Consider the following 13,584-nt stretch of genomic DNA (forward strand, 5'->3'; position numbering starts at 1 on the left):
ACCATCAAGACCAAGTCTGGAGATTGTGCGCCATTCCAATGCTGATACTTCTGGACGTCCACACAGCTAATCGTTGTTGTTTCCGACATGTATAAGTCACTGTCATTGCGCATGCAGATGAAGAAATCGAACGTTTTGCCGCATATATTTGTTCACCCGAGTGCCCCTTTATGAAATTTCAACGTATGCTGCTTTAAGATCCAGTCCCAAGCTATCGAACTCATGCTTCTGTTTTGTGCTGAGGCAATAATTTCGAGAGCAGCGGCTGTCTTTTTCGAGCTCGACCCGCCAGTGTATTCTTGGTCCGCCAAAGTGGTCGCCTTCTTTTAGTCGCACCACTAGAGCTGTGTCCTTGGCGCTCTCGATCCTTCTTGGCACACGGGAGGAATTCCCAGACAGTGAACCCTTAGACATGTTGCCCTGAATATGCAAACGGATACTTACAACTGTTGTGCAAGTGGATGTCGCTGCACTTGTGGCTTTTTCAAGATTTAGGTCGGCATGTTTTCAGAAACGTGTGTGGACTGGTTAATAATAATCACAACATTATCCACAAGAAGAGTATACGTTTGTTGCCTCATGTCCTGACTGTTTTGGTCATTGCAGAGCACCACGGACTGCTAGTAAACCTCATATAATTCACTAAAGATTGAGTGTTTGGGCTAAAGGAAGTACAATCGACATAGGGAGCTACGGTAACCTACTAAAAATATGACACCACGGCGTAAAAAAAAGGAAAAATCTTAAGTATGTTTAGCGACGGTAATGATTATGAGTGGCCCTTACATTAATGTCCACGGGAAATGAGTGTAGTAAGACAGGAGATGACACTGCTGAGATTTTCTTTCAGATTCCGTGTTTGGAACGTATCAAAAGCAAAACGTAGGTAAATGTGGTAAAGCAGGTGCAGCTATGAGTATAGTATCAGGATTAGTAGAATAAGTATTTATGGTAACGACTGGTGTTGATAAATCAAGGTCGGCCATGGAGCGATGTAGCGCAGTGGTTTGCACTCTGGACCCGCATACGTAATGAGCGGGACTGAATTTCCTATTCAGTCATCTGCACTTAGGTTTTTATTTGTTATCCCAAACAGCCTAAGGAAAATGCCAGAACGGCCCCATGGCTACATAGAATGAAATAAAAATTCGATCGACAGCCGTCTCCAATACAAGCACGTGCTTCAGCTTAGTGATCTTTTTACTGACAGTGCGATGCATCACACAAATTAGAAAGTACAGTTGCTGGTAACTTACACTGACTGTTAGGATACTGGGAGAATTCAATAACTCATACATAAAGGAAATGGCTTTAAAAACACTGATACGACCCAATATAGAATAAATTAACAAACGGCGGAGCTGATCCCTATTGGTACACAAAACTGTACACTGATGCAGAAACAACGAAAAAACATTCCAAATTTAAACAGACTCAAAATCTCCAAGACTGACGATCTTTTACATATGCTCGAAGTTTATCGCGGACTTCAATGCGAGATGCTTATAACAGTTTCCACAACGAAACTTTGTCTCGAAACCTAGTAGAAAATCCAAAGAGATTCCTGTCACATGTAAAGTGGCAAGACACAATCGATGCCTTCTCTGCGCGATAGCAATGGAAATACCGTCAACGACAGTGCTGCTAAAGCAAAGTTACTGAACACAGCCTTCCGAAATTCCTTCACCAAAGAAGACAAAGTAAATATTCCAGAATTCAAATCAAGAACAACTGCCACCAGTAGTAGCATAGAAGTAGACATCCTAGAAGCAGTGAAGCAACTCATAACACTTAATAAAAGCAGGTCTTCAGGTCCAGTTTGTATACCACATAGGTTGCTTTCAGAGTATGCTGACACAGTAGCTCCGTACTTAACAATCATACACAACCGCTCGCTAGACGGAAGATACATACACAAAGACTGGAAAGTTACAGTGGTCACACCAATATTCAAGAAAGGTAGCAGGAATAATCCGTGACTTACAGGCCTATATCATTAACGTCAATATGCAGCAGGATTTTGGAACATATATTGTGTTCGAACATTATGAATTACCTCGAAGAGAACGGTCTATTGACACACAATCAACACGAATTTAGAAAATATCGTTCATTTGAAACACAACTAGCTCTTTAATCACACAAAGTGTTCGAGTGCTATTGACAAGGGCTTTCAAATTTATTCCGTATTTCTAGATTTCAAGAAGGCTTTTCATGCTGTACCACACAAGCGGCTTGTTGTGGAACTGGGTTCTTATGGAATATCGTCTCAGTTACAGTATGTCACTGGATTCGTTTTTTCCTTTCAGAGAGGTCACAGTTCGAAGTAATTGACGCAAAGTCATCGAGTAAAACAGTAGTGATTTATGGCGTTCCATAAGGTAGTGTCACAGGCCCTCTGTTGTTCCTTATCTATATAAACAATTTAGGAGAGAATTTGTTCAGCCGTATTAGGTTGTTTCCAGATGATGCTGTCGTTAATCTTCTAGTAAAGTGACCGGAAGATGAAAACAAATTGCAAAACGATCTAGAAAAGATATCTGTATGATGCAAACATTGGCAATGAACATAAATAATGAAAAATGTGAGATCATCCACATGAGTGCTAAAAGGAATCGGTTAAACTTCGGTTACACGATAAATCAGTCAAATCTAAATGCCGTAAATTCAATTGAATACCTAGGAATTACGATTACAGTTACGAACAACTTAAATAGGAAAGAAGACATAGAAAATGTTGTGAGAAAGGCAAACCAAAGACTGTGTTTTGTTGGCAGCACACTTAATAAATGAAACAGTTCTACTAAAAAGACAGCCTACACTACTCCTGTCCGTCGTCTTTTATAGTACTTCTGCGTGGTCTGGGATCCATACCAGATAGGATTAACGGAGTACATCGAGAAAGTTCAGAGAAGAGCAGCACATTTTGTATTATCGCGAAATAGGGGAGAGAGAGTCACTGACATTATACAGAATTTGGGGTGGACGTCATTAAAACAAAAGTGTTTTTCGTTGCGGCGGAATCTTCTCACGAAATTTCAGTCACTTTCTCCTTCGAACGCGAAAATGTTTTTTTGACGCCGACCCACATCACGGTAAAATAAGGGAAACCAGAACTCGCACAGAAATATGTAGGAATTCGAGATTGGAATAATAGAGAATTGTTGTGAAGACGGATCGATGAACCCTCTGCCAGGCACTTAAGGGTGATATGCAGAGTATCCATGTAGATGTAGATTGGTGAAATGTGTGAGACCCATACCCGGTAAGACTAACAAGGGAATTAGAGCCTATAGAAAGAAGGTCGGCAGGAATTATCACATGTCCCAAGCAGAGTGTCAAGAAAGTTCTGGAAGACCGGAAGTGGTCAACCCTTTGCGGATAGAAGTCAGCTATCCCGCTAAGGCCAACTTAAAAAGGTTTCAAGAATCAGTATGAAGCGACGAATGTAGGAATGTTATGATCACCTACGTACTGATCCCGTAGTTACCGCGATGCCAAAGGTAAATGTGGTTCATCTGTAAAGAAAACCGCATTTAGAACGCTAGCGCGATCATTATTGAGTACTGCTGCAGTGTTAGGAATCTCTACCAGGTCGTATTAAAGGAGGATATCGAAGAACTCAGAGGCGGAGTGCTTGATTTGTAACTGGTAGTTTCGGACAGCATGCAAGTATTACAGAGATGCTTCGGGAACTCAAATGGGAATCACTGGGGCGAAGGCGACGTTCTTTTCGATGAACACTACTGTGAAAATTTAGAGAACTGGCATTTGAAGCTGACTGCAGAACTATTTCGTGTAAGTACCACGAAGATAAGATTAGAGAGATTAGGGCTCGTACGGAGACATATAGACAGTAGTTTCTCCCTTGCTCTATTTGCGAGTGGAACAGGAAAGTAAATGACTAGTAGTGTACAGGGTACGCTCCGCCACCTACCGTACGGCGCCCTGTGGAGTATGCATGTAGATGTAGCTGTACATTGGACTAATTACAGCGCACACAGGAGCATTTCAGCAGTCATTCTTCCCACGTGCAATACGCTGAGGGAGCCGTTAGAATCCATAGCAAGTGGTGTACTGGAAACTGCCCTTTACCGTGCCGATCCGAACGATTTGCAGAACATAGGGTAGATATGGAAAATCTGCCTTTCCTTCGAAACAGATTCGCTCACCAGCAACTGCTGATGGCAGCAACAGCTATTTAAATTGGCAGGTTTTTGTCGTTGCGTCGTCTTTTTAGAAAGCGATAGTAGTAGCAATACGATAATTATAGTAGTGTTGGAATAAGTGCTTGTAGTTTTTTAGTGGCACTATTGACGATAGCAGTTGACAAAGCTATAATGAGAATAAGAACGAATGGGTGGAGCCTAACTCAGGAGGAGGACCCGTCGACGACGAGATCATTAGACGGAGCTCAAGCTCGGATGAGAAAAGGATGGTGAAGGAAGTCGGCCGTACCCTTTCAAAGGAACCATCCCAGAATTTGCGTGAAACGATTTAGGGGAACCACGGAAAACCTAAATCTGGAGGGCCGGACGCGGGTCTGAGTCCATTGTGCTAACCATTGTGCTACCTCGCTCGGTGAGTGCAACTGAAACCGATTGCTTTGCCATTGCGATTTGGAAAGACATTCACAGGAACAGAGAAAAAAAGCAAAAAATACATATACACTAAAGAACCAAAGAAACTAGTACACCTGCCTAATATCGTGTAGGGCCCACGCGACCACGCAGAAGTGCCGCAACACGATTTGGCATGGACTCGACCAGTGTTTGAAGCAGTGCTGGAGGAAGCTGACACCATTAATCCTGCAGGGCTGTCCATAAATCCGTAACAGTACGAGGTGCTGGAGATCTCTTATGAACAGAACGTTGCAAGGCATCCCAGATACGCTCAATGATGTTCACGTCTGGGGAGTATGGAGGCCAGCGGAAGTGTTTAACTCAGAAGAGTGTTCCTGGAGCCACTCTATACCAATTCTGGACGTTTGGGGTGTCGAACTGCCCTGCTGGAACTGCCCAAGTCCGGGGAAATGCACAATAGGCATGAATGGAAGCAGGTGATCAGACAGGATGCTTACGAACGTGTCGCCTGTTAGAGTCCTATCTAGACGTATCAGGGATTCCATATCACTCCAACTGCACACGTCCCGCACCATTACAGAGCCTCCACCAGCTTGAACAGTCCCCTGGCTGACATGCAGGGTCCACGGATTCATGAGATTGTCTCCATACCCGTACACGCCCATCCGCTTGATAGAATTTGAAACGAGACTCGTTCGATCAGGCAAGATGTTTCCAGTCATCAACAGTTCACTGTTGGTGTCGAGGGGCCAGGCGAGGCGTAAAACTTTGTGTTCTGCAGTCGTCAAGGGTACACGAGTGGGCTTTCGGCTCCGAAACCCCATATCGATGATGTTTCGTTGAATGGTTTGCACAATGACAGTTGATGATGGCCCAGAATTGACATCAGGAGCAATTTGTGGAAGGGTTGCACTTCTGTCACACTGAACGATTCTTTTCAGTCGTCGTTGGTCCGTTCTTGCAGGATTTTTTCCGGTCTCGGCGATGTCAGAGATTTGATGTTTGACCAGATTCGTGATACTCACCATCACTCGTGAAATGGTGGTACGGAAAAATCCCCACTTCATCGCTCCCTCGGAGATGCTGTGTCCCATCGCTCGTGCGCTGACTACAACACCATGTTCAAACTCACTTAAATCTTGATAACTTGCCATTGTAGCAGCAGTAACCGACCTAATAACACCGCCAGACACTTGTCATATATAGGCGTTGCCGACCGCAGCACCGTATTCTGCCATTTTACAGATCTCTGTATTTGAATAGGCATGCCTATACCAGTTTCTTTGGCGCTTCAGTGTAGATTAGCCGGTCGCGGTGGCCGAGCGGTTCTAGGCGCTTCAGTCCGGAACCGCGCTGCTGCTACGGTCGCAGGTTCGAATGCTGCCTCGGGCATGGATGTGTGAGATGTCCTTAGGTTAGTTAGGTTTAAGTAGTTGTAAGTCTAAGGGACTGATGACCTCAGATGTTAAGTCCCGTAGTGCTTAGAACCATTTGAACCATTTCAGCGTAGATTAACGTGTAGTTGGTCAAAAACTGAAATTATTGTTATAAAATAATAATAAATACAACAGTTTTATCACTAAAATATTGTTAGTTTAGTGTTCGGTTCAGAGTAGAACGAAAACAGATCATACTGTAGATAGATTAGGAGACTGTTCTGTAGTCTAAAACTTGAATTTTAGTGGTTGTCATTGTTGTCAGAAACTGGTCTACGATGAATAAATACGTGAAATTGATCTGAAGGCAGCACGCGTTGCTTCTTAGCAGCAGATAGAGAGGCTGTATTAATGTGAAGACGCGGGGAACGCTGGTTGAATCTCTGGAATGTGTCCAGCCGTGACGCTGTCCGCTGGAAGCCTGCCCGCTGTCCCCCCACCCTAGCCGACCTTCCCGTGGGCGTCGCGTCGCAGTTGCTCTAGAGGCCGTAGCTTCTGTAGCTGCTTGCAGGCTGTTGCAAGTACAGTGGTAAAGCTCAGGCTGTCCTAAACGCGAACATTTGTTTGAACGCCATCGATAAAGACGAGCTAAAAGCACCTGACTTTTCCTGACTTTTGAACTGGCTTACCTAGCTGACTATGGGGGACCTACATTAACAAATCATTGTCAGAACTGAAACAAGCGATGAGTGACAGAAAACTTTCTATGATCGACTGTGTATTGCACCACGGGCTTTTTTATTTGTTGTCTGACACTAAGCCACCGGTATGGTGTGCAGCGAAATAAGTCACTAGCAGGAGACATTACATTTACTTGCCACCATTACCATTAGCGACTTTTGACGATATAATAAAAATCTACAACGTGTGTGTTAAAGAAAATTGTGTGCCACAATAACTGAAGAAAGCCACTGTTAATACCATCCATAACAAGGTGATACGAATAATATAAAGTATCGAGGATGAGTGTAGTTCCGTTTGTTGCATGCACGTATGGTCGGACTCTGCAGGAAAGATTAGAGAAGGAAGTACGGGGATCGGAGGAACAAAACGTGTTTTCGCCAGGGCACTCAGGAATAGTGAATATTTACGTTAAGATATCGCGAGCAGAAAGGAACTACTAGAGGAATGTCCACACAATTGTTCGTTATGGATTCACAAAGGGCCGACGGTACAGTCCCACAAATTAATATATGGATCAGTATGAGAAACAACGGCAAACCGAATACTTACGTGAAAACTGTTAAATGGTTTTATACCGAGAATACTAGATGGAGAGATTTGTACTGAATAGGTTACAGAGGAGACCTGTACCAGACCAATCTTCGCGAGATACAGTACGGATGCAGAAGGACCGATGTACTTTCAACTTCAGAAAGTTGATGCTAAATTTACCGTCAGACTTTTCGTGACAACAACGTCAAGTTCTTCCCCCCCCCCCCCCCCAAAAAAAAAACGGAAGTGTGCTACCTCGCTCAGAACCGTACGAAAATAGAATATAAATCATTCATCCGTAAACAATGGTACAAGCCTTTTTTGTGAATACAACGGTGTAATTTGCTTAACAAATTTCTCGCCACGATCAGGCACAGGTTTTTAATACTGAAACTGAATCTAGTTTTGCAAGTTCTAAGCTGATGGTGGCAAAAGCGAAACAGCATATAAATAAAGAAACTTTTTAACAAATCTGGACAGTTTTATTCACAAAGTGTTCACAAGGCTCGCGGACTCAAACAAAAAATTTATTTCATTTACTGACGGGTGGTATGAACCATTCGCATGCAAAACTGCGCATCTTACCACGAGAAACATTTCAATGACCTAGCTATTCAAGGTCTAAGAGAGGAACTTTTGTAACGCGAAGTAACGCTATCATAACTGCTACTGCCCTGGGCATAAAATTAATGCCTTAATTTTCCATCATACTTTCTCCAAGGGTCTGACAGTCATGAACAGCTATTCAGGCTTCAAACTGCAGGTGTGGGTTTTCAGTAAGTGGTCAAAGCAAAGTGAAACATAACAGTATGCACATCTGACTAAAGCCACTTTTTCACTTTCAGTACGACTCATGTGTTCACGAAGTCCAATAGCAAATACCACACTAATTACGTTTTCAGATACCAGTACGTCAATGTTAAAACTGCCTTTTGCCAATCGTATTGTAAAATGGGCATCTGCTTCGGTGCAGGAAGTTAATTGTGTGGCAAAGAGTGAAGTCCGCTGATGAAATGATGATCGTGTAACTTTGCTTGCGGTTTTTCGCGTTGTAGTCTTAGCAAAATCTCGATCCTTTCAATGTAGAGCTTATATTGCCTAAAAATGTGAACATCAAGAAGCTGGCTATATTTTGTTTTCTTCGGTGGATTATTGGCCCTGTTCTATCGATATGGTGTTGCTTTGGGTTACCAAAGTTTCTCTCTTAGGCCTCGAATGGGCAATCATTCAAATGTATCCCGTGATAAGACACCCTTTTGCATACGAATGGCTCATACCACTGTTTTTGGTGTGAGTGATTTATATTCTAAGCACATTTCCGTGCGATTCTGTGCGTTCAAGGTCACACACTTCCTTTGAGAGCTCAATATCACATCCATTACGGAGCGTTGCTCACTCTGTATTTTAGTCAGATAAACATCCAAGCACAGAGTTCGCAAGCTCGCAATGGAAAGGTAGTACTGGTCTAGTGATGCATAAACAACCAGTGGAAAAGATAATGCAAATCAGCAAGCAAGTCATGGAAACATTGACGATTGTTGGTATTTAGAGCATTTAAAAGCAGAAAAAGAGATAAAAATGAGAATAAAAACGATCTGAATTGCTTTTGGTTGACTAAATAGTGTTTAACGACTAACTTTTAATTCGAAAAGCACTGAAAATTCGGCGTGGCTCAGCAAAGAATTGTGAGATGCGAGTTGGGAATTACTGGGATAGACACAAAAACAAACCAGTTGATCAGGGAACAGACAGAAGTGGAATACGTCGTTTTGGTTTACATGATTTTGTACCACTTTCATCAGTCATTTTTATTTACAAATAACTAAAAATGAGAGCTGAAGACGGTACGAAATCATTTAAACAATACATCGTAGCTGCGGACACAGTACCTATGAAGACTGTAGTTAGGGTTGTGATGAAAGTGAATTGAATATGGGAGCCTAGAGAATTAAAGATACATGGATCAACGAAATACACTACTGGCCATCAAAATTGCTACACCAAGAAGAAATGCAGATGATTAACGGGTATTCATTGGACAGATATACTCCTGGAAATGGAAATAAGAACACATTGACACCGGTGTGTCAGACCCACCATACTTGCTCCGGACACTGCGAGAGGGCTGTACAAGCAATGATCACACGCACGGCACAGCGGACACACCAGGAACCGCGGTGTTGGCCGTCGAATGGCGCTAGCTGCGCAGCATTTGTGCACCGCCGCCGTCAGTGTCAGCCAGTTTGCCGTGGCGTACGGAGCTCCATCGCAGTCTTTAACACCGGTAGCATGCCGCGACAGCGTGGACGTGAACCGTATGTGCAGTTGACGGATTTTGAGCGAGGGCGTATAGTGGGCATGCGGGAGGCCGGGTGGACGTACCGCCGAATTGCTCAACACGTGAGGCGTGAGGTCTCCACAGTACATCGATGTTGTCGCCAGTGGTCGGCGGAAGGTGCACGTGCCCGTCGACCTGGGACCGGACCGCAGCGACGCATGGATGCACGCCAAGACCGTAGGATCCTACGCAGTGCCGTAGGGGACCGCACCGCCACTTCCCAGCAAATTAGGGACACTGTTGCTCCTGGGGTATCGGCGAGGACCATTCGCAACCGTCTCCATGAAGCTGGGCTACGGTCCCGCACACCGTTAGGCCGTCTTCCGCTCACGCCCCAACATCGTGCAGCCCGCCTCCAGTGGTGTCGCGACAGGCGTGAATGGAGGGACGAATGGAGACGTGTCGTCTTCAGCGATGAGAGTCGCTTCTGCCTTGGTGCCAATGATGGTGGTATGCGTGTTTGGCGCCGTGCAGGTGAGCGCCACAATCAGGACTGCATACGACCGAGGCACACAGGGCCAACACCCGGCATCATGCTGTGGGGAGCGATCTCCTACACTGGCCGTACGCCACTGGTGATCGTCGAGGGGACACTGAATAGTGCACGGTACATCCAAACCGTCATCGCACCCATCGTTCTACCATTCCTAGACCGGCAAGGGAACTTGCTGTTCCAACAGGACAATGCACGTCCGCATGTATCCCGTGCCACCCAACGTGCTCTAGAAGGTCTAAGTCAACTACCCTGGCCAGCAAGATCTCCGGATCTGTCCCCCATTGAGCATGTTTGGGGCTGGATGAAGCGTCGTCTCACGCGGTCTGCACGTCCAGCACGAACGCTGGTCCAACTGAGGCGCCAGGTGGAAATGGCATGGCAAGCCGTTCCACAGGACTACATCCAGCATCTCTACGATCGTCTCCATGGGAGAATAGCAGCCTGCATTGCTGCGAAAGGTGGATATACACTGTACTAGTGCCGACATTGTGCATGCTCTGTTGCCTGTGTCTATGTGCCTGTGGTTTTGTCAGTGTGATCACGTGATGTATCTGACCCCAGGAATGTGTCAATAAAGTTTCCCCTTCCTGGGACAATGAATTCACGGTGTTCTTATTTCAATTTCCAGGAGTGTATATTATACTAGAACTGACATTTGACTACATTTTCACACAATTTGGGTGCATAGATCCTGAGAAATCAGTACCCAGAACAAACACCTCTGGCCGTAATAACGGCCTTGATACATCTGGGCATTGAGTCAAACAGAGCTTGGACGGCCTGTACAGGTACAGATGCCCATGCAGCTTCAACACCATACCACAGTTCATCAAGAGTACTGACTGGCGTATTGTGACGAGCCAGTTGCTCGGCCACCATTGACCAGACGTTTTCAATTGATGAGAGAACTGGAGAATGTGCTGGCCAGGGCAGCAGTCGAACATTTTCTGTATCCAGAAAGGCCCGGACAGGACCTGCAATATGCGGTCGTGCATTATCCTGCTGAAATGTAGGGTTTCGTTGGGATCGAATGAAGGGTAGAGCCACGGGTCGTAACACATCTGAAATGTCACGTCCACTGTTCAAAATGCCGTCAATGCGAGCAAGAGGTGACCGAGACGTGTAACCATAGCTCCACATACCACCACGCCGGGTGGTACGCCAGTATGGCGATGTCGGATACACGCTTCCAATGTGCGTTCGCCGCGATGTCGCCAAACACGGATGCGACCATCATGATGCTGTAAACAGAACCTGGATTCATCCGAAAAAATGACGTTTTGTCATTCTTCCACCCAGGTTCGTCGTTGAGTACACCATCGCAGGCGCTCCTGTCTGTGATGCAGCGTCAAGGGTAACCGCAGCCGTGGTCTCCGAGCTGATAGTCCATGCTGCTGCAAACGTCGTCGAACTGTTCGTGCGGATGGTTGCTGTCTTGCAAACGTCCCCCTCTGTTGACTCAGGGATCGAGACGTGGCTGCACGATCCGTTTACAGCCATGCGGATAAGATGCCTGTAATCTCGACTGCTATTGATACGAGGCCGTTGGGATCCAGCACGGCGTTCCGTATAACCCTCCTGAACCCACCGATTCCATATTCTGCTAACAGTCATTGGATCTCGACCAACACGAGCAGCAATGTCGCGATACGATAAACCGCAATCGCGATAGGCTACAATCCGATCTCTGTCAAAGTCGGAAACGTGATGGTATGCATTTCTCCTCCTTACACGAGGCGTCACAACGACGTTTCACCAGGCAACGCCGGTCAACTGCTGTTTGTGTATGAGAAATCGGTTGGAAACTTTCCTCATGTCAGCACGTTGTAGGTGTCGCCACCGGCGCCAACCTTGTGTGAATGCTCTGAAAGGCTAATCATTTGCATATCACAGCATCTTCTTCCTGTCGGTTAAATTTCGCGTGTGTAACACGTCATCTTTGTGGTGTAGCAGTTTTAATGGCCAGTAGTGTACTATGCTGAATAACAAAAGGCCGAGATGGAAAGCGTCGGTAATTGCGTGTAGAAAAAATGCGACATGACTGTGTATGGGAGAACGTGGAGGAGTCTTCATTCAGCACTGGAGACACTTCTCTACCAAGATAGACTCTGTCTGCTCTGGCAGTGTGACCTCGGTAGGGTGGAGGCCGTTGTGCGGAAATCACCCGGCCTTCGAATCGCCTTCCGGCAACACAGCTTTAAGTATTCCGTGGCGTTGCTAAAATAGCCTATTTGCTACTCAATACGCTCAGTCATTATAAAGGAAGCTAGGAACAAAGCTAAGAGATTGCGTCCCATCGAATGGAAGTTTGAGAAGTAGCAGTTGCAGCGATGCCGGAAATTAGTGAGTCCCACGCTCGTTAATCGCTGCTTCACGCCAAGGTCACGCGAGGCAGCTGACTCGTCTGTCTCGGGAAACACGTGACGCTTCAATGCGTCTTGCACCTCAAAGAAATGTAACGAGAACTCATAAGTGTGCAGTCTCACTGCAAATTCTGCTGCAGCATACTCTGGTTGTGAGGAATCCGGAGTTTCAGCCCAACGGGCGCAGGATTTTGTGAAGAAAACGCAATATTTCTAAATGTCTAAAGGCCATTTGTAATAAAGCCACAAACATCAAATTTTTTGCATAAGCTGTATTTAGAAGACCAAATAACTCTTCGAAACGCAGTTTGTTGCACATGATATAGTAGTAAATGATTTCGTAGGTTTTTCTTTTTTTAAATTTTTGCTGTAAGAAATATGATCAAGAAATGTCGTTCTGAGCGTTTAATAACATAAATTTTGTAATGTCTCTTGCAGCGGTCTCTCCACGATATTTTGAGAAATTTTAGAAATTATATAACTCAGTATATATCTCGAAATATCTCTTCTTATCTTACCGATTATCAATGCAAAGTAGTATCAAGCCCAATTATTCCTTGGAGCGTCCATTTACTCCATGGAATAGCTTCTCTGCTATCTATGTTTTCTCTTATGAAAAGAATAGGAACTTCTTGCCGATTAGTCGTAAAAGAAAGATCTATATGTACGTATTGTTGAGCGAGTCGCCATCTTGATGAGATTCTGTATGGGAAGGAGTTTAATACATGAACTAAACTAAAGTAAGTGTGTTCGCGTATTATTTAACGGATTATTATTATTGACAGTGTCTGCTTACTACGCTGTGTTGCACGGGATCAGTGGGGAACGTCTGATTTACACTGGACGAACCTGCCGTTTTGAATGCTCAAGATATCCAGTTACTTCAAATAAATAGGCTAACACGGTCTTACCAGCAGATCTCCGGTCTTCCCCATGTGATCACCAAAAGTTAATAATTATTACAAATGTTTCCAGGAGATCGACTGACAATTTTCGTCGCACCGAGACTTCGAAATTGCTTCACTGCCTTATGGAATTTAAGTTAAGCTTAATTTAATCAGGACAGAACAGTACTGAACTGTGTGAATGTGATAAGTCTGCTTTGTCAATGAAAATTCCCTTAATATACGCATGTTTTTACTATCCTGATCAG

This window comes from Schistocerca piceifrons, chromosome 3 (assembly GCF_021461385.2).
Source record: "Schistocerca piceifrons isolate TAMUIC-IGC-003096 chromosome 3, iqSchPice1.1, whole genome shotgun sequence".
In the NCBI taxonomy this organism is placed as follows: domain Eukaryota; kingdom Metazoa; phylum Arthropoda; class Insecta; order Orthoptera; family Acrididae; genus Schistocerca; species Schistocerca piceifrons.